Here is a 25,459-nt window from a genome sequence, read left to right as displayed (position 1 = left end):
TTTGCACTTTAATAAATCAGACCCTACAAACTCAAGTTAGACAGTTAGAAAATGAGAAATGTGTAGTTGGAACTGTTCTCTGAGTTTCTCTGACTTAAGTACAATCAGAGAATTGTATTCCCATGGAAGTTCTCTGCTGCCTAGGTCACCAAGTAATTGCTTTAACTATAAGACTCTTCTTGCATTTTATGCAGGGTTTAAAAGGTAGAAAATTTAGGTCCACTCTGTGGATCACATAAATTAATAAAAAAGAACTACAGGTACCTGTAGTTGTCATCTATTATGAAAATTAGCATGCTAGACAGATGTGACAGATGCAGACTCACTTAATGAATTTCACAGGTATTTGCTTACAGGGGAAGGCAAGCTCTGTGCTAAAGATGGCCAGAACCTCATAGGAATTATGCAAAAATCTAAGGACAATTCTGTGAAAACTGAATAATTTCAACATTTTAGCAGATTTTTATGGGGAATTGAAGATATTTCATCACTTAAATTTCTCTATTCAAACAGGCTCTCTTTAATAGGAAAAGGAACCTGTTAGTAGAATGATATAATTGTTTCATGGATTTATCTTTGTAATACCTGTATTGCTTAGGCTCCCTATTTGGGAGGAGAGGGTTTTTGCTCTTTTTAATAGACTGAGATAACAGTCATTGCAAATGTCAATCAGATTATTTTTTTGTGCAACTGTAACCAAGTATAAATATCTAGAGATCTAAATTTTTTGTTGTGCCCTAATGACAACACATTGCTGATGTGTCCCTTCCATGCTGGAGAGTTGGATGATTCTAGCATTAAATTAGGAGAGATGATTGGCAGTGCACAGCTTCCAGGCATTGTGGCAAGCAGTTTCCAGCTCCTTCTTGAAGTTATTAGGAACTGCTTGATTACAGCTCCAAGGGGCACCATATAAAGCTTCTGTTTCTGTTATTTTTAATATTTTCTTGGATAAAATGTCTGGAGTAGAGAAAGAAATTTTGAAGAAAATATAGCTCTTTCATAAAAGCTACAAGAAAAGAAAACCTAGGACAGTGGCATAAGGCTATATGCATATTGTTTTTAGTTTAGTTTAAATCTTCTCACCAGTCTACATATCCCATTGAAGGAATGAAATCTCAGTACGGAAACTTGGCCTGCATTCATTGTCAAGCTTAGGGAAAAGAAATACTTCTGAGTTCTTTTTCATATCTTAATTAATAATAGAAAGTGACAGTTAATATGATAGATTTTCAGTATACAACTGGAAAATGATGGTGATTCAGCCACTGAAAATATCTGGGGACATAATTTGCTGCAAACTTTAAATATCAGGTGGCTCCCAGCTTTTGCTTACATGAAGCAACATCATGAAAAATAAATAACTTTATCATTTTATCTTATTTCTTCTGTTTTATTGAATTTTATGCATAGAAAACACAAGTATTCTTCTTTTCAGGTGCTTTTTGTCAGAAGGCAATGGCAAACTTGAGTCAAATAAGACTTTTTTACTCTAGGATAGAAAATAAATAGGATGTTAGCTTCTATCTGTTGCCATTTTATTGTCAGACTAGACACATTATTTGGAGTAGAGCATTGACAACAGTCAATATCAAATTAACTTTCTGGTCTAGAAATGGCTTTTTTATGTAATGTCTTAAAATTTAGGAGCTTTAGCTTGATCTAAATATTGTGAGGTAATGTGGTATAAACCTTTGATAATAATAGCCACAACCTACTGAAGTTAAGTCTGGTGGAGTATTCTCTTTGTGGCTTCTGGGAAGAATCAAAATAGATCTTCAGATCTGAAAAACAGAAGAAATAAAAATATTGCAGGCAAGCTGTAATAAAAATATTGTAAAGCTCTTTCATGAAATAGATGTCTTTACTTGCCAAGGTGTTCACAATTAGAGATAATCTTAATTTTCCAAGATATCTCCTTTTCAGTACTCTGGACTAAGTTAAGATCATCATCTCTTATGGTTTTTTACTCTAATTGAATGCAGAACAAAAAAAAAAATGTCAATCCTGTTGACACCAGTACCAAATTCCTTTCTGGCTTAGAATGTGCTTTCAGATATAACAGAATGTTAATGATGATTTTTATAGCCTTGCATAGTCTGAGATTTTAATTCTAAGAGTTTATTGTCATTCTTCTTGTTCTCAGTTACTAAGATGGAAGGTTTGGATTAGCATGTTTTTAAACACCTTCAACACACAGATTATTTTAGAATTATCTCTTGTTAATTGTCCGTGTAATATAGCCATACATACACATATTTTATATATATATATACATACACACTATATCTATGTCATTCAAATAAAAGCAACAAAAAAGATATGCAAAGGCAGAGTATTGGGTTGCCCTTGGCTGGATGCCAGGTGCCCACCAAGCCAATCTATCACTCCCTTTCCCAGAGAGAGAGGGCAGAGAAAATAAGATGGAAAACATCTCATGGGTTGAGACAGGGCAGTTTAATGAAGGAAAAAAGGTGAAAGTTAGCCCATGCATAAGCAAGGGGGAAAGTTAGTTTAAAGTGTACTTCCCATCAGTGAGGGATGTTCAGCCAATTCTCTGAAAGCAGGGCTTCAGCACACAGGTTACTATGGAAGGCAAACACTGGAAAATAACAAATACCCTGTTTCTCCTCCTTTCCCCTTTTATATCTGAACTGATGTAATACAGTCTGGAATATCCCTTTGGTTAATTTGGATTATCTGGCCTGGTTGTGTCCTCTCCCAGGATCCTGCCCCTTGATGGGGAAGGAATGCTAGAGAGACAGAGCTGGTGCTGTGCCAGCACCCAGAACTCTGATGTGTTACCACCACCTTTCCAGCTGGTCTCCTAATATTCACTGGTAAGGACTTACAGAGACAGCCTTGTGACCTAAAAGTTTACTTGCATCATCAGGCTTTGGGTCATGCACTACAGGTCAGTGGTTTGTCTGTTTTGTTTTTTCCTGTGGTCTCACTACTGCTCTGTAATAAAAATAAATAAATAAAATAAAATAAAATAAAATAAAATAAAATAAAATAAAATAAAATAAAATAAAAAGAAACTTGCTCATAAGAGTAAGTTTATGTTCCTGTATTTATCAGCCCTATTCACATATATTCTACCTGTTTCTCTCTGTGCCCTCTGTACTCATTATGATGAATGCCTTATGCAAATCAGGAATTTCTAATCTCTCTACTTCACCCAGAAAGAGCAAAGTAATGCTTCAGAATTCTCATAATTAGTCATTTCAAACCTCATAAATGGGCACATTTCTATTTTTACACAAAACATACTTATCTTTTCTGGAATTTTCCCACTCAGAGTATGTTCCTGAGGCTGAGCACTATCTGTGCAGGATGCAGGCAGCCCCTGAGTTTTGTACAGCTAACCTAAATACCCACAGTGCTTATATATATATATCTTTATAAAATAAAGGTTCTGGGGAAATTCTCATTTTTACTCCTTTATTATGAATTAAGAGAAGGTTTTCCCCACTAAACACTATTCTACCCAGTCCTGATGCAATCTCTTGAACTTTCTGTGCTACATCTGCTGTGATTCCAGAATTAATGACACTACATCAGTGAGACAGGGTGAGAATACTGGTGCCTGCTGATCCCAAAATGCTGGCAGAGCTGTCCTAGTGAACACAGCTGCCCTGGCAGAGAGCATAGATCTGTGCAGAGTAAAAGAGAATGTTTTGTGCATGGGACTGGAGATCCATATGGTGTGGGAGCTAACAGGAGAGTCTGTGGACGATGATGGGGTTATCATTGAATGGACACTGGGGGTGGTTAAGCTGGAAGGATGCAGAAGCTGAAGCTCAGGAGAATGGTGGTACAGGAAAGAGCAAGCTCCCAATAAAAAAGCAGGATAGAGTAGTACTAGCCACTCTGTTGAAAAAATCCTCAGGAGGAAGAACAAAACCTCACCCACTGCCAAGAGGAGGCTTGCATGTATCATTTGAATGACTCAGTACTGTGTGTCCAGCGTCCAGGAAGGGAGCAGGAACAACATCCACCTGCAAACAGCCAAATGTGTTTATGGATCTGGGATTCCCTTCTCTGCCCTGGGGATGTGCCCCAATGAAAGCTTTTTCTCCCATTCATTTTTACAGTGCTTAGTACAAATCTGGATAAGGATAGTTTTGCTACTGGTAGCAACTGGAGTTGTTACTAACTATTCCACTGCACATGAATTACATGGCAGCTTTTACCCACATTTTTTCTTTTCAATTATTTCTGTGAAAATATTGGAATTATCTTAATGCATTCTATATGAAGTAATTGCCCTTTCCAAACTGTTCTGAGAAAAGTCAGAACTGGTCTAATAAAATCCTAGAATCCTGTCTTAGAGTCATGCCAACAGCTACACATGCTGTGATTTTTTTATTTATGCATTCAGTGCATTTCTAGAATTAACAACCTCCTTTTAACAATATAGATTGCTGTTAGATGTAACTGTTCTCCTACTTAATACAGAGATGCTTGAGCAAGCAAGCACCCCATTAATGGAGCATGCACATTGCTGTCAGAAGTGGAATGGAGTGTGCTTTATTTGACAGAAGTTTGGGTAATGCTGACTGGCCTACATTTCTGCATAGAAAATAGTAAAAGGATATTGTTGTAATTTTTCTAAGGGCTACACAAACTTAATTAGAAATTTTTAGTCCCACAGGGGCTCAAAGCTGTATCTGGAAACAGTTATTTAAATATTCATTTCTACCCCTAAAAAAAAGGGAAAGAAAAAAACCCATCTAATTTTGTAAAAGCTTTCACATCTATGGAAAAAAGATGATCATAAATTTATGAATTACTGGTCTGTGGTTACTTCACCACATCTTTCAAAGTTAAACTCAGCCTCTAAATAGCATTGAATTAATGAATGTGAGTTTGAAACAATGAATGCGCTTTACTGTGAGGGTCAGTTTTACTTTCTGAATTATATGTAATATAAGCAATACTTAATTTAAGAAGGAAAGATTTTGTCACTTTAATGCCTGTAGGGGTTGTTTTTCCTTTTGAGCAATAAAAACTCTGATATGTAATAATGGCTATCCAGAAATTGCTGAATTTTGTCTTCGCTGTCTCTTACAGGTATTAAAATAACCATGCCTAGTTTTCCTTTTTTTTTTTCCAAATCCTGTTTTGTGATGCAGAACTTACATACTGGGGAAAAAGTGCTTTTCTAATCCTTTTCTACTGTTTGCCAACAGCAAGTCCTTTTTTTGTTTTTTGTTTTTTTTTTTTCCTTTCTGGTGATATTTAAAGTAATAGAGAAAAGCATGTTATTTGATTCTGAATGTTGTCAGGTAAAACTGAGTAGCAGCTGCCAGATTCATGTCTTCTACTACTTAGCAATCATACAGTCTAATTCAGCTAGTAGAGTTAAAAATGCAGGTAACAATAATATTTGCCTTGGTTTAATACTTCTGTGACTACATTGTCAGCATTTAATATAAGACACTGTTAAATCATTCAACTATCATCAGCCTATTTCCCCCCTCCTTCTTTCTTTTCCTTCCAGGGTATTTATTCTTTCTGTATTGACAAAAGCAAAAGGTAAAATGTGTTTCCATTTCTCTCTTTGGAATAGTCCCAAGGCAATTTGATTATGTTTTAACTCAGGAGGTTTGTCTCCAAATTCTCAGTTTAAATTTGACCTCAGGCTTAATGGGACACACATAACTGTGGGAACAATGACCATAGGAGGTAAACAGTTTTTACTGATATTTTTCACAGTGCAGGTACCATTAGGGGCACCATCCTTAGATTGAAGTACTTCAAATGGTTTTGTTAAATACTACATTTTCAATAGGTCTTGTCATCCAAATGAGGAATAAAAGGAATTTTCTTGGTGAACATTTTACTGACAAAATACCAGAAGTCAGTCAGATCTGGGGGAGGGGGGGTTTAAATGCATTCTAGTTATTTCATCTTGATACTGGCACTATGCCTAGGGTACAGCTTTCTACAAAATGAAATGTTCTTTTATTATTACTTTCTTCTTCATCATCATCATCATCTTCTTTGTCATTTTCATAACGATTAATTATGGTTTGCAGATGTTAGTTAACACTTTTGTAAAAACCAGTGTCCTCAAAGTGATCTTTCCTATCATTACATGTATTGCTTTCCATTTGAATTGACTGAATTTAGAATGGATTAGATATGCTTGCAGTTTTTGTAGAATAGCAACAGCTCAAAATTTGTTGAAATCTCTTATTGACATTTTACTTTGTGTTTCTGATCCAGTTTCTTGCTGAATTTAAAGTGCAGGATTACACATGCTTGCATCAGAACACATTTGAAATTTCTGTGTATATTTTGAGAGTTTTTTGGAATAAGCTACTTTCTTCCAAGTAGTCTTTTTCCTTCTCTGGAGACCTTTAAGTTTTCTTCTCAGAGATAGTCCCAAGAAGAGCCAGGCTCCAACTTCACTGGCAGCCAGAGCAGGGCACTGGTGCAAGTCTGGGAACTGTAGGTTATAGGTGTAAATAGGTGTTTACTGTGATTTTGGCACTTTAAATAATAGCTCCATGCAAGGGTCAGGTGTTGAGAGGTCAGGTAATTTTCCCAGCTTGTGATTTAAATGCTGGCACTTTCAGAGGTTAAGATACCTCTTTCAGTAGGCCACACATCCAGGATTACTTGTGTACCATTAAAGCTATAGCCCTTTTCTAGCAGAAACACAAAAGCCTGGTAAAGCTTTTTTCTACCCTTTCAGACATGGAAACTGGTTAGTGATTTACTTACAACTTAGTAATGTCAACAGTGCATCATATAATGACATGCTCTAAAATGTTAAGAGCCAAACTATCCTCTGTAAACATAATTGTTTATTGTCTGCTTCTACACCCATATGTTTTAAGGAAGGTTGAGTTTTTCTGTAAGACTCTGTATAGGTCTGAATTACCTACTTAGTGAATAGCTCTGTTCAAGCCAAAAGAGCACCTACATTGTTGTGCACTGTAAATTGCATGGACTAGAACACATCCTCCTCTTCCAAGCTCTTACTAAAGCTTCAAAGGAACTGATCTCAGCAAAGAGCTTCAACTTGAAGAATTTTGCAGATAATTAGGCAAATTAGATGTGTTCATGGATGTGCTGCAACCTTCATCTCTTAATAAATGATCCCAAAGGTTTATACAAATGAAAAATTTCTAAATCCTTTTTTTTATCTCCTTTCTCTTTACAACAGTGAATTCACAATTTCTGTGCTCATTTTGAAAATATGGAATGATTAGTGCTACCAGCAACAAGAATAATGAGAACAAGATATTGAACAGAGCAGAGGTTTTTTCTGTGCAGCACCTTTGATAAGCCAACCATAAAACAGGGCTCTTATTACTGTGGCAACTATTTTAAGAAAAAATGTTCCCCTGCTGAATTTGTCTTTTGACTTTAAACATAACAATAACCTCACATATTCAGCAGAATTCACCTCTCAAAGCCACAGCCATGCTTTCTTCTTCCAGAAAATAATGCATGGACTCATGGACTTGGCAATCAATTAGAAGAACCCATTCTCAGGGAATATATATATATATACACACACAAAAGCTACGAGTTGCTCCTTTACTGCTCCTTTAGAAAACTGTTTCATTGGTTACACTCTTTCAGCTACTATGACAGGCTGCATTTTCATTTTTTTCAGTGGATCTACTTTTTTATATACTTCACTTGTGCATGGTACTCAGGTAGAATGCCATTGTAAAAGAGGACTTTTTCAAATAAGAACTTGGGTCATTAAATTTTGCAGAGAATTCCACACCACAGAATTTGAGTGTAATGAAAACCACTTGACTGCAGACATTTGGTGGCAATATTCATAGCTGGAGAGGGACAGCAAATTAGGCCTGCTGTGTTACATGCATTGTCCTGCTAGAGTGAGGCACATTAACTGAATTCAGCTCTGTGGTCAATAGATGTCTTTCCTCCTCTTAAATGTAACTCACTGGTGGGCAACTGAGAAGGCAGGAAGCAGAAGGGCAAGGGGAAAAAAGAATCTAATAATTATGCACAGTACATTTTAAATGCTTATCATCTATGAACACTTGCTCATTTTGAATTTTAGATCCCAACACCTAGTTTTATAATAAAAATAAGGTTTAGAGTTATACTTAAAAGGTACATGTATTGATTATGACATTCAGAAAAATGTAAGTAGTTATATCTATCTAAAAAACATTGCCATTAGCAGGAAAATTAAAGTCTATGTTAGAATAATATTAAAGCAACAAAACATTTTGTTAAGTGGCTGAAGATTATTATTTGCTTTTTATAACTGATTTAGAGAAGAAAACCCAAATTCAGACTTTTCTTGTTCAATTATATTTAGGGAAAAATAAAACTACATCTTGGAAGTTTCTAGCAGAATTTCTAAGTCATATATTTTCAAAATAAAGTATTTTAAATGTTTATAATTTTTTTAAGTTTGAGTAAATTTTCATGTCAAGCGGACCTCACATTTCTTATATCAAAACGGCAGCCAGTCTCTCTTTCAAAAGTTATGTTCTTTCTCTAAGAATACACAGATTTTTTTTCTAATTGCTGCTACTTAAGTAGTTTCAAACCAGTTTCAGAAAATCTCAGATGGTGACTTGGACATTATCTTTCTATATTTATTATTGGGCAAAGCTTCCAGCAACAAAAGGAAATAGCCATCAGAGACAGAGACAGGAAACTCAGATATAAGAGAGAGTTTTTAAGACTCGTCTGCAAAAGTCCATTTTGAAGTTTACACCAGCTTCCATCTTAAGTACATTATCCTACTGGTGGTTCTTTCACACTCCATTTACCCATCCCTCTTGCAGTTAAGTACCTTGAAAACCAGAGTGCAAACCCTCTGGGACACAGGGTTACCCTGTCAATTTTTGTGCTGCTCAGAATATTGGGAGCCATGCCTGACTTTGACTTTCAGGTATTCCAGCAGTGGCTGTCAGCACATTTTGAAATAAATAAATAACACATTAAGGATTATTCAGTTAAAATATTACAGAAACTGTGTTATGATGTACTTTTGAGGTCAGTTTGTCCACATAACAGTTCTTCTAAAACAGCTTTCCTCTTTCCTCAGTGCATTTTTCCCTATCAATATATTTCCTGCTTCAGGATCCATGTGAAAGTATATATGAATATATGAAATCAATGAAAGTACTCATTTAATATATTTGGTTGCTTTTCAGTGAAGAAATAAATAAGAAAACTTTTTCAAGGCTGTCTACTTGTACTACAGAACTAGATTTTAAGGTGATGCAACTTGTGTAACATATCCTGGAAGAAAAATATTTGTCTTAAAATAAAATTCTGGTACAGGCTTTTAAAATTTGAATATTTTAAAAGGGAAATATTTTCCACTTATCAAATTCTAGATGGATGTTTAGAGCCACAGATAGAAAAGCAATATTTTATTACTCTAATTTCTTTCATGAGCAGCATTTTACAACATTTAATTATTTAAATAGTGAAGGATCTTTTCACCATTCAGTTTACAGAATGGATGGTTGTCTCAGAAAGAATTAGGGAGAGGGGAAAGCACAACTCTAGGTGGATTGGTCAATTTATTATAGAAATTGAGTAAAACATGATTGTCATTTAATAGAAATTCCATAAAGTTGTTTGGCAACGTAAAGCCAACTAAATTAAGGATATAATTCATCACATAATTTGAGATATATTATATATTATATATATAATATATTATATATACATAATATATTATATATATATATAATATTAAGTATAAAGATGAAACCTATTTTGTTAGCATGTCTTCAGGAAAGTTAGTTTATTCAGGACACATGGTCATTTGCATGGTCACTTTGGTTCTTGCAGGCTTTTGAGCTCTCTTCTACGGACATGAATATGCTGCAACTCAACATGCCCTGAGAACCCCATGGTGTTCCATCAAAAGGTGTAGGAGGGTGATTAAAGATATACTCCTAAAAAATAGGGATTTGTTAGATCCTTTTTCATCTGGGTTTCATCTCTTGTGAAATGTAGACACTTCTGTTTGATTTCTCATATTAATATAAACCCACTTCATAAATATATTTGAAGTACAGGTCTGTCAAAGGAATATATTGCTTCCCCACTCACAGTATGAGCTATAAATAGTATAGAATTTCAGCATCTAAGACACAATGTTAGACAAAGACTATTAATATTGACCTTAAATCTTATTGTTTCTTTCAGCTTTCTTAAGGTATGATTTTGATGTTCAAGTTGTTGCTATTACTCTAGTGATTTAACTACAGTTGTGGAAATAAATATACTTATGAGCTGCAACCACTGTTTCCAGCTTAGCACAGGAGTGTCATTTTTCTCTGGAAGCCAAGGTATGGTTGATTGTCTTCTGTTGAGGTGTTAGGGACATTTGTAATGAATGAAGGCACACTTACATCCTCAGTGTGTCTTTAAAAATCATAGTGGGACCCTCAAGCAGATGATGTACTGAGATAATTTGCTCTGTATTAGGTTTTAGCGGTGTGAGAGCAAGGCAAAGCACCTGATGGCAGGATCAGCACATAGCACTAGCAGTGATGATGTGACTGAACCAATGATTTCATGAGCAAAATGTGAGCAATTTTTTCATATCTTGATGTCACGCTGCTCCATGACAGGAAAACTAAGTTACATTTCAATCTCATCAATGTTCACAACATTATGGACTTCCCCCAGGATGATTACTTCCTCCTGACAATGATGAATTACTTCAAAGTATTCAGAAACTAAGTTAGGTACATCCCAGACTCAGAAATGAGCAGCTTCTATACCACACCCAGGTTACACAGATTTTCTTGGTTAACAGTAGGACTCAATGAAATTAGAGATCTTTCCCAACCTATATGATTCTATGATTTATGAAAAAGGTGATTTTAAGATCAAACTAAAAAGTATTCAGTTGTCCTTATTTAAAATCAGCCAGACTTCTGCAGCACCAGATCATCCTAAAACACTAGCATCTCTCAAGTGAAAAGACAGAACAATTTTTACTATGGTTTATGGTTTAAACTGGCATTAACAAGGGTACTATTAAGGGTAACAATAAGTACTATTCCCCTTACTTCCTATACCTTTTTATTAGTGAGGGATTGAAGTAGAAGAAATAGGCCTAGAGCAAGGGCAGCAATCCAGCTCCATCAGCATGATGTCTGCACAGATATATTAGCCTAGAAGGAGTGCCACACAAATGTCAGTGAATTGCTTAGGGACACTTGCACCAGTGTCCCTGTGCTCTACACATGTATCAGCAGATTAAGCAGCATAAGGGGCAACCCACTGTCAGAGCAATCCTTTACTGTTCCTGCCTCAGGTCAAATCTCCCAAACAATTCATAGGCACAGAGAGAGACTAAAAGGCAGCTTCAGAGACAGAAAATGACCTCTCCCACTGTTTATTTTACTGTTATAGGCATATTTGCATAAGCCTGTTTAATAATATACTGAGTACTTATGAGAATGAAATGGGAAGGATTCCCTTATTTACTAATTCTGGGAATACTTCTTTAGCCATAAAACTGGACAAACAAATTTTCTTCCCTGTGGCTCTTATCTATTAATATCATCTCTCAAAAAAGGAGAGTTCTTTTTGAATACCAACAACCAAATATTTCTGTAGTCTCAAATTCTTTCCTGTTAGGTTATGAAAACTGTAATTTTAGAAGTCCTTTGAAGGGACTCATGTTATTGAGGTATATCAAGAAAATAACCTTACCAGCAGCAGTGTTGTCTGGGCTTGACATTGGATGTGAAACCAAAAGAGGTCAGGAAGTCAAACCTCAATTCACTGGGCTATAAGCAAATTTAATTCAACCACTTTGACACAGTGGTGAGTCTAGAGATTGATCTGCTCTTGAAAGCTCTCAACCTGTGCATTTTAATGCCTCATACATGCAGTCAGACTCTCTAGAGAATGAAGAAACTCTTACCTTTTTTATGAAGTGAGCCACGGAAGGCCTCACCATCAAGGTCTAGCAAATGGCACAAGAATTATGGAAAGTCTTGATATTTTTTCTTCTCTTCCAACTTACCTGAATCCTGGCTAAAGTAGTTATGAATTCCAATCCTTTATCTCTACTTGAGGCCTTGTCCTTGATAATTCTTAAAAATATGAAAGCTCCTCTGTAACTTTTCCCTCTGGTTTCATCCCAAAGTTTCCTTGTGACTAACCTGATTTAATAACCCCATTTTTTAAAAAGTATTATTTTTTACTACAAAGAAAGAAAGATTGAAAATATATTAATACATTCTCAGAGAGATCTACATAAAGTTGTAGGAATATTAAATGAAACAGCGAAGCCAAAGACTTCAGTTTATGCCTTTAAATGTTAAGTTAAAGTAAATTTGTGGCAACAGGTTTGCAACTCATGACAAGACATCTGTTTTTCACAGTGGAAATCTGTTTAACTGGTGGAAGTCATTGCTTTAATGCATTACTGAGTTCAAGAGCATGGTAAGCTTTAAAACATCTAACCATTTACATGGATAATGGGAACACCCACTGTTATATTAGACAGAAAATAAAGATTTTGTTCAGAATAGTAATAAATCTCCATGTTTTTATACTGAAACATATCATTAGCTGTCAAGCAGTAAGGAACAATTTACATATGGCCCAGTTATTTTAATGGAAATGTCCATATAACTAGGATTTTGTTTTGCTGATGAATAAAATACCCTAAAAAAACCAGAACCCCGAAGTATATCTGCAACGAGCCAAACCTGAAAAACAACTGAATGTTTGGTGAAATGAAAAGAAAATGTGGTGAGTATCAAGCAGAACCTCCAATTTTATTTGCACTAATATTTCAAATTAAATTGATTGTTTAAGAATATTTAAAATAAAAATAGTATTAATAATATATATATACACAAACACCAACTTATAGAGACCTGTCTATGAGGCTGACTGCTGAGGATGCTTCAAGGGGAGGTTGCTGGGTTCCTTCCTGAGACCAAGGCTGGCTGTTGTCACACATGTCCCTCCAATGGCACACAGGGTCCAGGGCTGAGGCACCTAAAAAACAAGCCAGGAGGCAGCTGAGGGATGAATGGTGGGATCAGTCCTGATTGCCTGCAGGAGTTACTGCTATGTAGCACGTGCTGCTTGATGTTATTGCATATTAGGCACCTTAAGCAGATCAGTGGGACATATCCTACACATCCTTCTTCATCTGTATCATTTATAGAACTTAGGGTTACTTTAGAAAAGCATAGAAAGAGATATACAGATATCCACAGTTACTGCATGGCAGTGAACCTACACTTCACTTTAATGTCACATGTTTACTGTACTCACTGTTAAGTAACTATTACTTTCTTCAGTACTAGTCTGGTTTTGTTTTAATAAGGTATCTTTGACCACCATCATGCATTCAGCACAGTTTTGTCTGCATGAGAAGGCTGCAATGTGTAACATTTTTAATATGCAATTATAAGATCTTCTGTTTATGGGTCATGGAACAATAATTGAGTCTTTTTTCATTCAGGTCAGTTGATACCAATTTTAGAGATGATGTTCTGCCTGATTATAGTCTGATTGGTCACCTGTAAACAGTGTCCACCAGCATGAGGCTGTCTCCTGATTCTTCAGTTTTCTGTACCTGCCTTGGAAGACCACAGTACAAGCTCAGGACCAGGGTTTAGACATTTGAGTATAATAATTGCCTTTAAGAACCCAGACCTCAGTAAGGGATAGTGTTGTATTCTTGCTAGAGATTATGGACTAAAAAAAAAACACCTAAATTTAAAAAATTTAAGGTTAAATAATTTCTTCAGCCATGCATGTGTTTTTTGATAATTCTTATTTTAATTGCTTTTCTCTTTATTTTCTCTTTGATAATCTCAAAAATTGTGTGATTCACAAGAAGGATATTTATTAAACTCTCTGTAGGAATATAAACCTGCAAAGGAGCAGGCTTGGTCTTCTGGCATCTCTCTGAACCTTCTCCAGTTAGATATTCACATTTAACCATAGTCATCAAATAAGTTAAATTATACTGCATTGTAGTTGTTGTTAATTATTATTATTACTATTACAATATATTATATTATTATTATATTATATTATTATATTATATTATATTATATTATATTATATTATATTATATTATATTTAAATATCAGGCAATGAAAATTCTACGTTGTTTGCTTTTAACATATTTTTATGTTAGAGGAATTACATTGATCTTTAAAAGTTTGTGAAATTTATATCCATCATTATACTGTTCCTCAAGATGGAGTTCAATTTTCTTTGAAAGGTGAACAAACCAAGCTCATTAGCATTTTGATGAAAATAAGAGGAAAATTCTAAGAACTTGATCGTATTATGATGTAAAATAGCAATTTAAAGGAGAAAAAAAAAGTGTTAGGAGAAAAATTAGTACAGATTCAGAAATTCAAAAGCTGTACTGGAAAGGATCTACGCTTCATTGTGCATGATGTACCAAATACCTTTTTGATAAACTGTATTATAATTGGGTTTGAGACCAGGAGTCAGAAAAACAACTAAACAAATAAGGCCCCCAACCCCCATAGTTATTAAGTATCACTTAATTTCACTTTTGAAATAAAGTGCTTGGAATGCATTTTTTAAAATAAAAACTGTGTCAAATAGACTCCAGTTCAGCAATGGCTATATGCATAGTCCAAATCAAATGTTCAGGAAATTGCATTCTGAGAATGCTTACATTTCATTACATTCAAAGATAAACATCAGTGTACACATTTCATTTGTTTGTTGAATTTTATAGATGGTTTAATTTCACAGATGAACTAAGAAGTGAAGCAAAACATTGCACTTTCATTTTTAGACATTTTTCTAGATTTTCTTTTCCCCAAACAGGAGACAGGAGGAAAATTCTAGGTTTGTATGAACAAAACTTGTACATTCATTATTTCTTTCACCACAAAAGTATTTTTCAGCCCATTAGCTAAGAAATTTTTCAGAGATGTTCATGAGCAGGAATACTCTCCTTACCTTTTACAAATCATGCCTGATCTGCTCATGATTGTAGCCTGAGTTGGCTTGTTTCACATTTGCAAACACTTTTTTCTTCTAACTCAGCTTAAATTCAATATTAATTCCAGGCAACTCAAAGATACATTTGTTTTAGAAAATAGTCATTGTAAAATATTTGTTCAGACACACTGCTGAGCCCTCAGGGTTCAAACAGAGCTGAAGACAATGCCAGAAATATAGACAACATTAGTAACTCACTCTGCTGTGTTAGAGAAACACTCGAATATATATGAATGGTTACTATGAAGATCTATTCTAAAAGACCTGACTGCTCTGATATAGTTTAAGCCTTCCTTTATTCTCATTAAACGCAACAGAAACTCTTGGAATCAACTCTTTTCAAATCGATATTTTAGAAATTTACATATTTTAGATATTTTAGAAATCCCCCTTTTAAAATAGAATTCTAAATATATATGCCAGATGACTTCTCTTTGCTGACAAAAAGGTGTGGAACTGAAGAGGGATGAGTTTCTTGAACAGTTGGCTTCAGACTCAAAACATTCTTTTTTCTCCTGCACTGAACCATTATTTGGGCTCTTAAAAGGCCCCTGCTAAAGAACACTGTCAGTCTGGGCAGTCAGAAGTTCTGATTTATTTCAGCCTGTTCCCTTTAACCGTGGCACTTGTCTGAAAATAATGTTCAAAACATTCTCCTTCCAACTTTCTTTTCTTTTTAGCCTTTTAAGCCAAGACTGCCATTGTTCATATTCAAAGAAATCTGACCTGACTGAAGATTTATATATTGATATGAAGACACATACATTCACAAACTTATATGTTCTGCAGTAATTTTAAACATAGCTAACAAACCAATCTGGACACAATTGACTCAGCTTCCTATGGGAAAAAAAATAATTTGCAAGATTTAGTTGGTTACAAATTCATATGTACAAGATAATGTCTAGAATAGAAATAGGAAAATAATGATCATTCTTTCTGAATATAAAAAGCAAAATCCACAGAATGAGATAAAAAGAAGAAAAAATAGCTTCTGAAAGTGTGTAATGAAATGTTACAAATAGGGAATTGCAACAAAAAGCTAATGGATCTAAATCTAGTAGGAATCAATTCTCCTTTCCAGTCATATTCCACCTTCATAAGAGAGGTTTAATAGGCTCATACCTTTCTGCCAATTTCAGAAAAGACTTCTACTGATCAATAGCATTTGTTTCAAAGAAGAGAGCAAAGTGAGGGGGAGATGCTGGTAACTGTAGGCACTTTTTCTCAGAAGATGGCTGAATAATGCTTTAAAACTGTGTGAAACACAGAGGCAATACAGAGGTAATCATCAGTGCTGTCTGTCATTCATGAAGCTTCCTTTTCCAAACTACTGTTTTGTTTATTTTCCTATTTAGTGCCCTAAAGAACAGACTATTTCCTACTGTTTGGAACAATGTGTTTTCTTGATTTTGGAACAGCAAACTTTGTACAGAATTTGCCTCAGAAAAGATTTCAGTAGTATTGAGATATGGAGACAGGACCCTGGACACAGGACACTGTGAGCATATTCCCTACTGTGAGAAGCCTTTTTTGTCTCAAATCCAGGCAACAGACTGAGACACTGCTAGTCCTACTTTAATGTCTGGCTTTTAGAAATTAGCTTATATTGTTTCTGGTTCTGCTGTTCCAGTCCTCAGGATCTCTGTTTACATGGAAAACCCTGTGCCTTTAAAACAGTTTTTCTTGATTTCATTTTTTTTTAAGATTTTCTTCTAAAACATTAATTTTTATTTATTTCTCAGATCATGCTTCAAAAACTTTCTGGTCTAAATAGAGAAATAATTTTATGAGCTTCATTTGCTACTCTCCAGCCAGTTCCCATGGCTTTCGGCATTGAGTTTTCTGTTTTTTCATCATCCTCTATTTCCTTTTGTTTCTCTTCCCAGCACAAAATTGCACCATTACTCATTATTAGTTCACTGAATTCAGAGCTGTACCTGTAAATAAAAGAGGGCACGGAGTGTTCCCTGGCAGAGAGGTGGCATGTCATTAAAATCCTTTATATCCACAACAAGGTGGCCATACCCAGGCTCTTTATTAAATGAGATTACTGGGCTAGGATACTGGGACAGTCTTAGTTGAAACCAGGACAAAATGAGGTAGGGACCTCCACCTCCATGAATGATCATGAATGATCAAGTTCTGGGGCCCAGGCTAGGACACTGTTTAGGTTAGAGCCTCCTGTTCACCTCCTGTTTACATGAGAATGACAGTGGGATTTGGGTTTGGAGAGTTTTGATGATGTTTTTTTGGGTTCTTTTGGTTAATGATAATTTGTTTCCTTTAAATTATACCTTTATTGCCACCTCTGCTCATTCAGGGAATATAGCTAAATAAGGAAGAAAGCACAGATCAAAACGAAATTTATCAAGCTGTGATGTTTCTTATGTCCAGGACTGGGATTTACTCATGGATTTTCTGCAAAAAAAAAGTTTGTGCAACACCTGGGCAACACTGTTGTGTGTTTATGAGATTCTGCACGGCCTACAGACAGCAAAACAGGCAGCAAGCACATATGCTGTGTCCAGGGCTGCCCAGCCACAACCAATCTTAGTCTCCAGACAACCTAGCAGACATTGATTTTGAGATCACACACCCTGATTTTCAAAGACTGTACCAATCATAGAACCATAGAATTGTTTGGGTTAGAGGTGACTTTAGGATCTTTTAGTTCCAGCCCCCTACCATGGGCAGGGGCACCTTCCCCTACCCCAGGCTGCTCAAAGCCCCATCCAGTGGCCTTGAACTCTTCCAGGGATGAGGCACCCACAGCTTCTCTAAAACTTCTCTGGGCAAATTGAGTTGCCCAGATCCACCTGAAGGTGCTACTGTTTCTCCTGAACTGGAGCTAGTTCACATCCTGGCTGCCTTAGAGTCAAAGGAATTCAGATTTGCCTTCACTTGCCCATGCTGTCATGCACCTTCAAGCAGTAACCCAGGGTGCCGCCAGCCAGTACCTGGCTCTGAGAAGTCCAAGTTCATGGCATGTGTAACCAAAACAATGCTTGGAAGTGCCTTGGATTAAAAACCTGTAAAATTCTGATACTCAGTAGTTGCCAGGCAGAATCTGCTGAAATGCTAAATAAAAGGCCATGGTTGAGCTAAATAACACTTTGAGGGATGTTGAGTATTTGAGTACATCTGACTCATATAGGTAAGTACTAATATTTTAAGCTTTCCTGCTGGCACATGCCTATTTTTTTCTAAGTTTTTTAAATTTAAAATTAATTTTTGGTGCCTGTTTGTCTGTACAGTGTTTCCATTGTTGCAGCATAGTGGTTTGATGACTGTGACATAACAGTTCATCAAAGAATACAGTGTAGCTATTTGTAAATAAAAAGTAAACAAACAAAACAAACAAAAATTTATTCTAAAGACTAAATGCAGTTGATTCTTCAATGAGAAGCAGACTGTGAGATTCATAGAGTAAAGTGACATGGTAAGATATGACAGTATGATCATTCTTCAAAAATATTTGAATGAGGAATGAGCAGCAATGTACCCAAAAAAGAATCTGTTGTAAAGACCAGAGAGGTTGAAAGTGTGGTCAGTGCCTCTTTTTCTGTGACACTGTGTTTATTGCAGGTAACATAACCCTTTGGTGTGTATGCTATATGCAGCACACAGACAGCACTTTTTTCTTTTATAATATGCAGCATGAGGCAAATGCAAATGAAACTAAAATAAAAGGCATGAACAAGTGCATAAACAAAAACAGCTTATGGTTTATTTTGAAATAGCTGCATACAATAGCTAGAACTATCTTTTTTAGAAAAGGTTTTTAAGAAACAATTTTCATTGACTTCATGTCTTGATAAATCAACTTTCATATCTTTATACGTTGTACGTCTTTCAATTGCTCTTTTAAAGCAATCTAAAGGTATGCCATTAATACTGTCTTCCAAAATATCGTCATAGCCCTCTAGCCCAGATGAGTGAATGACCTGAGCATGAAAGACTTTCACTCATTAATCCCCAGGTCTACATATTCTCTTTTCAAAATTTCCAGACATAACATGTATTTAAATTATTTCTCTCTGTTTATGTTCCTGAAGACTATTCAAATAAATATATAAACAGAGATTTTTCTCCCTGAAAAATTATGCTTTAATATGAAAGACCTGTATTCCTACTTCAGGCAATGTAACTTTGTGCCACTCTGTTTTTACTGTGAACTCCAAGTCAACAGTGTTTACTTAAGCTGCAAGGCACACATTGTAATTTATTGCTTAAGTGATTTACCAATGTGTTTATATCCTGTCTTTGTCTAGTTTAGTAGGTACAAGAACATTTAGTAATTATTGCTATTTAAAGATTAGTAGTTGATGGATGATGATGTTATTTTAGTAAACTGTTTCTTTACAGGAGAGTGATGGTGTTGGAATTTTTGTTCCTCAGCTATAAAAGGTTTCTTTTCATTGGAACTGTGGACTGTATTAACTGTCCTGGAAAGAATGAGTAGCTGTCCCAATGTAGGTATGGATGAAGTTATATTTGTCAGATGATGATTAGGGCAGGCATAGCTATTTTCATGAAGGATACACTATTTACTTACTTCTGTATCAGTGGAACTGCACCCATCATATATTTGTGTCCAAGTTATTCCTGTTAATGCTGGGATCTGGCATCATAACATAATTCAGGTTGGAAGGGACCTCAAGAGGCTTCTGGCTCAACCTCATGCCCAAAGAAGAAACAGCTGTAAGGTTCAGACTGGTTGGATTTCAAAAATTTCCAAAGATGGAGACAGCCCTTAACTCTCAGGTAACCTGCTCAACTGCATGATTGTCTTATAAGCTACTTATATATGCACTTTCTCTCATTCTCCTCCCTCCCTCCCTCCCTCCGTCCCTGCCTTCCTCCCTTCCTGCCTTCCTGCCTTCCCTCATGTCCTGGGGTGACTTTGCATTTAAGATAGCTTTGGGAGCTAGGGAAGTTGAAGCTGCTGGAGGCTGATGGGAGTTTTTCCTCCTGACCAATTATTGACCATTTCTGAGAATTAGCGGCAGTTTTAACCATTGAGAAGTGAGATCACCTTGTGAACACCACCTTAAAATGTAAAGCCAGAGCTCTCTTGACCCCTTTGGTTTCCAGCTTCTGAAAAGGTAACAAGGCTCTGTCTCGGCCTCCTCCCCCCACTCCAGGCCGGACCAGGCCGCAGAAACAGAGCCGGCCGGCCTGGCTTGGTTTGCAGTTTCTGCTGCTGGACTGAAACCTGACACCATGAACACCTGCAGCTTTTCCAAGACTTGAACTCTTTTACTACATGGATGAGACTTACACATTACTCCTTTTTCCCAGAGAGAGGGGAAGAGAGAGAGAGAGGGATAATCAACATGAAGAAGGCATCATAAAACCATCAAAGACAGTGAAGAGAAGAATTAAGTTTCAGATGGGGAAGAGAGAATAAGGAGATGCTTTAATAAGCTGAAATATTTTTCTGTTAAAGCTATGGAGATGGACAACAGTGTTCTGAAAAAAAAAAAAAAAATCCTTTAATTCATGACACGGTATATTGGGAGGAATGGAGTGTTCAAAGTGTGGATTTTGAGCAAAAGGTGGAGTAATTGTGATACAGTGAGGTGCTGGAACAGAGGGGGAGAAGTCATTTCGGGCCATTAAGAGGCAAAGAGAAAACTTCTGTTTCCAGGGAGGCTCACAGAGACAGATGAAGAGAACTTTTGCCTTTGAATAACTCATCCTTAAAAATGACATCCCTAGACTCATTTGACCCATAACACACCTCAGAGTGATGTGAAATGGGAAGAGACAACTGATGGCAGATTTTTCCAGGCAGCTGGCATCAGAAAAATAGAAACCTATAACAGAAATAGTTTTCATGTGAGAAACTCCATAGATTAGCAGAAAAAGACTTCTGTTTCTCTACAAAGGCTGATGAAAAAGACTATAGCAAGAATTGGGACTGTTGTAAACACCAAAGTTTTTTTGTCTCTATGTTGTCATGTGAACAAGGGAATGGTTGGGTAGTGGGGGTGAAAAGAGTTTTCTGGAAGTTTTATTCTGGTTTTCTTATTCTTGTAGTTTTGTTAATAAACTTTCTTTATTCCTTTTAAGTTTTAAGCCTGTTTTGTTCTTGTTCTAATCCCTATCTCATAGCAAGAAATAAGTAAGTTTTCTAGTAATTTTTTTAGTTACTGCTTTAAAACCACGACACCTTATCATCTCTTTTCATGGTACTTACTCACCATTCCTCTGCTTTTTTTGCAAGTCTTTTCTAATTAATTTCTCCCAATAACCTGTAATTGCTGAATCCTCATCAATATTTCCTTGTATATAACGACACAGCCATGCATCTTGTATCTAGCAGACATATTATGTATATTGACTTTCAAATTATTGCATTCATTTAAAAATCTGTCACTTTTGTGGAAATTTGAAAACACAGCATTGTGAACACTTGCCAACACTGAAGTTATTTTTTCTTTTCTTCTTGCTTTTCTGAATAGACTTTTGAAATTTTAAGATTTGTCATACTTGTCATAAGTAGTAACCGAAATAATGCTGCAACTCTTCCCTAACCATGCATGTGCTGCACTGTTTTAAACATTAATGTGAGAATTGAATTCAGTTTAACACTATCAGAGGGCAAGCACCATAATTTAGTCATCTCTAGCACATTTTTGTGGCACATTTTTGGCCCAGGCCAGCAGTCTTGCTCCCATGGTCTATATTTGTATGTTTCTAGAGATATTGCAGGCAATTGTGGATTGGGTTTGCAAAGCAAGGTTTTGGTAGTGAGGGAATACAGAGGTGGCTTCTGTGAGAAGCTCCCAGAGGCTTCCCCCATGCCTGACAGAGCCAATCCTAGGGGGCTCCAAGTGGAAACTGATGTTGGCCAAACCCATCAGTAAGGGTGGCAACACCTCTAGGATAGCATAGTTAAGGGGGAAAATCTGCTGAAGGACACTAAAAGGAGAGAGGAGTAAGAATATGTGAGAGCAACCACCCTCCAGACATCAAGGTCAATGAAGAGGCAGGAAGAAAATGCGCTCCAGAGGCTGGAGCAGAGATTTATTCCTCTGCAGCCTGTGATGCAGCCATGGTGAGGCAGCTGTGCCCCTGCATGTGGGTCACAGTGAAGCAGAGCACATGGAGGACCCCATGCCAGAGCCCTTACTCCTCATCTCCCATCCCCCTTCATCACTGGGGGTGGAGCAGGGAAAGTAGAAAAAATGAGCAGTGAAGAAGAAGGGAGAGGCAGGGGGAAATGTTTCAAGATTTGCTCTTCTTGTTTCTCTTTATCTTCTGACTGATTGGCAATAAATTTAATTAATTTCCTCAAGTCAAATCTGTTTTTTCTCCTGCAGTAATTGTTAAGTGATCTCTCTCTGCTCTTATCTCAACCTATGAACATACCATAATATTTTCTCTTTCCTGCCCAGTTGACAGGAGAGTGATGGCATGGTTTGGTGGCCACCTGGCATCCAGACAAAGTCAACTACCATACAAATTATTAATTTTCCATGGATATTTTGAAATTTGTCATCTTATAGGTAAGAAGGTAAGAGAATCTGTCTATGAACATCTATCTTACGGACATGACCAGAGCTTGCTTGCTATCTTCAGACCCAAAGTGACCAGAAACTGCTTGATGTGTTAATATTGTAATCATTTAGAACCTCAGATCATCACAAGAGAGAGTAATGTGCATTTTTCCCACCTTCATTATCATGTGGGAGGTCCATGGAGAATTACGTTTGATGGATACTGCTTCCCCGTGTTCCTTCAGCTGTGGTGCATAAGGTGCTCACATTCATGTGGGTTGTGTGGGCACACTGAGTTTGGTTTCTGATTCTAATTCTAATGTCATGCTCAACTCTTTTTTGGTTTTTGTTTTTCATAAAATTATATCTCTGGAAGCTTGTCTTGGTTTAAAATTCCTACTCTATCAAGCATAAAGTTAATTGCTAAATTAATTTTTAAAATTTTGAATGATATTGAAAGCTCTGTGAAATTTTTACTAGGGCTTACACTTGTTTCTAAAAATGACTGGAGGTCTTTCTTTTCCTTAGGGCAAAAATTTACAGATTTGATTAAAAATATTTTCTGTTATACTCTCCAAACTATCAAAACTTGTAAAATACAGGGTTGGATTCACACAAATCTTTAAATTCTCACAGTTTCTTTGTCTGTGAGGATTTAGTCATACTATCATGCAAACAGGGCAATTTCATTATAATGCATGATAAAATTAAATTAAAAAAACCCCAAGATTTCTGCAGATATAATTTCATTCAGTACCTATAAATATACATGGACTGTACATGTGCACACATACCCACCTGCCTACAGGTGTGCACATGCAATGCATGGAGAGAGGTCAGATTCCCTCTCTGAAAGCACCAAAGAGTTTTCCATAAATTGATCAACTCTGCTTGGGGACCTAAAAATATCTGTTAGAAGCATCTTATTCAGAAAATGCTAACAAACTATGGTTTGTGATAGCTGAATTTGAAAAACACCCCTAATTACACTGACACTAGGAAAGCTTACCCCAGTGTAAACCTGCAGGGAATGTGACTCAAATTCACATTTCAAGGTAATTTTTATTTGACATTTCTAGCATGCCAGGTAATATTTCAGGTCCAGCTAGTTTAATCAGGTCTTTCACAGGAACTTTCAATACATTATGTCACTCTAGATTTCTTTTTATATTAAAGAGCAATGTGCTTTTCTTATTTTAATACAGCACGTAGGCAACCTTCTCCTAAACTTGTGAGTAACTCCTTTTACATTCAGTAGAAATTATCTCATGGAAGTGAAAAACAGGATTCTCTTTATCGGTTTCAGCCCTAATAATTAAGTTCAAATTTGCTATTGGTTGCAAAGGTCAATATGGAATGTGTCAGAGGACACAAAGCACTTTTACTTTCTTAGCTGGGAACATAGAAATTACTGCAAATAAAGAATTCATTAGTGCCACCTATTTGTGAGAGTCTAAAACTGCAGATAATCCCTGCAAAACTGCATCCAGTTAGAAAAAAAAATATGTCTACCTCTACCTCAGGTGAATGAACAAGACATATATGGCAGATCTCAAAGACCCCAAGGAATTTCTTTCAATTCTGTGTTGTTCAAAATGCAACACATAAATATTTATATATACAATAGACACACAAAAATAAGAGGAAATTACATTTATTTATGCAATATAAAAATATATACTTATACAAATACATAAGATTTCCATTTTCAGCTTAATATACATCTTTTCATTTACAGAAACCCTGGTGCAAGAAAGACAGCCAGGACAAGTCACTGAAGTTATGGTCATATGGGAATGTATTAATAAGTAAGGATTTTGGGGGATACTTATATACTAAAGAATGAGTTAGAAAAACATTTTAGAAAATAAATATTTTTTTCTTTTCTTTATCAGTTATCTAGTACTGTATTAGATGAAGAAAGATTATGTAAAATGTGATGAATAAAACAAACCCAAGAAAAACCCTTGGAGTATTGCTAATGCCCTTGTCTCACCTCATATTGAAGTAGTGGATATTGCTGAAACGGATGCTTTTTTGCTTTGCTAGTTAAAGTCCAACTGTCTGGAGAGTTTCTTTTATTACCATAATTTCATTCTGAAATTAGACACCATATTTTCAGGTTCCTAAAGAGACCTAAACCTTTGAGTGACATCAGGGAGGTTTATCATTAATATAGAGTAAATTTCTGTTGACAAAAGGCTTTAAATTTCAGATGGACATCTGTAGCCTGAGGTATGAGATGTGGAAGTATAATTGTTATATAACTTTGTACACATGAAGCATTTTAAAATATGTTTGCCTAAGTACAAACAGGCACAGATTTTTCAGAAAACAGATAAACAAAGGATAGATTATCAAAATATTGTTCACTGTCTGTTAATTCCTTTGTTGTCATTGACTTCCCAATGAGAATGACAGTTTAACTAGAAAATATGTACAGGCATGTGTTGTAAAAGTCCTTTGGCTGACAATATGCATGTATTGGCACAAGTACCTAACTAAATAAGTAACTATGAAAAAAAGGATGAGGCTTTGCAAGAAAAAATAAATTTTTAAAAAAAAAAATCTTTCAGTTGAATGATTCCTGTAATATAGCTTGAACAGAGAAGTTCAGATTTTGAATCCATACAGAAAATTGTACAAAGCTCACATGTTGTTTCCCAGACAATGAAGATACCACATACAGGGAAATGGAAACAGATGATTTTTAAAAAATGCTGAGAATTTTGCAAGTCTTCTGTCATAAGTTCTTCTAACTTTGCCATAATAATTACTCTAGCTTGTCAAAAAAAACCAACAAAAAACAAACAAACAAAAAACCACCCCACAAAGGTATTTAAAAATATATATTTGAAATTCAGATGTATAAACAAGCCAGATTTATTTAATTTGAGATATACAAGGGTTTTTTTTTTATCTTTCTGCCATAAATAGTGTGCTTACTA

At 35.9% G+C, this 25,459-nt stretch overlaps 2 long non-coding RNA genes across 3 annotated transcripts; one reads left to right on the top strand and one right to left on the bottom strand.

Moving 5' to 3' along the window:
• Positions 1-1,387: 1,387 nt before the first annotated feature.
• LOC111925970 (uncharacterized) lies at positions 1,388-19,647 on the bottom strand. 2 transcript variants are annotated; one of them, XR_002862613.2, is made up of 5 exons: positions 19,562-19,647; positions 12,876-12,999; positions 3,913-4,001; positions 1,719-1,784; positions 1,388-1,492 (listed from the first exon to the last, which is right to left on the bottom strand). It is a non-coding gene; the product is annotated as an uncharacterized LOC111925970 (long non-coding RNA). The 2 variants fall into 2 exon arrangements; XR_002862614.2 differs by lacking the exon at positions 3,913-4,001.
• LOC111925971 (uncharacterized) lies at positions 19,382-25,038 on the top strand. Its single transcript, XR_002862615.2, has 3 exons — positions 19,382-19,770; positions 22,410-22,528; positions 24,250-25,038. It is a non-coding gene; the product is annotated as an uncharacterized LOC111925971 (long non-coding RNA).
• Positions 25,039-25,459: the final 421 nt, after the last annotated feature.

This window comes from Cyanistes caeruleus, chromosome 2 (genome assembly GCF_971803275.1).
Source record: "Cyanistes caeruleus chromosome 2, bCyaCae1.hap1.1, whole genome shotgun sequence".
In the NCBI taxonomy this organism is placed as follows: domain Eukaryota; kingdom Metazoa; phylum Chordata; class Aves; order Passeriformes; family Paridae; genus Cyanistes; species Cyanistes caeruleus.
This window is presented reverse-complemented; position numbering and strand designations above follow the sequence as displayed.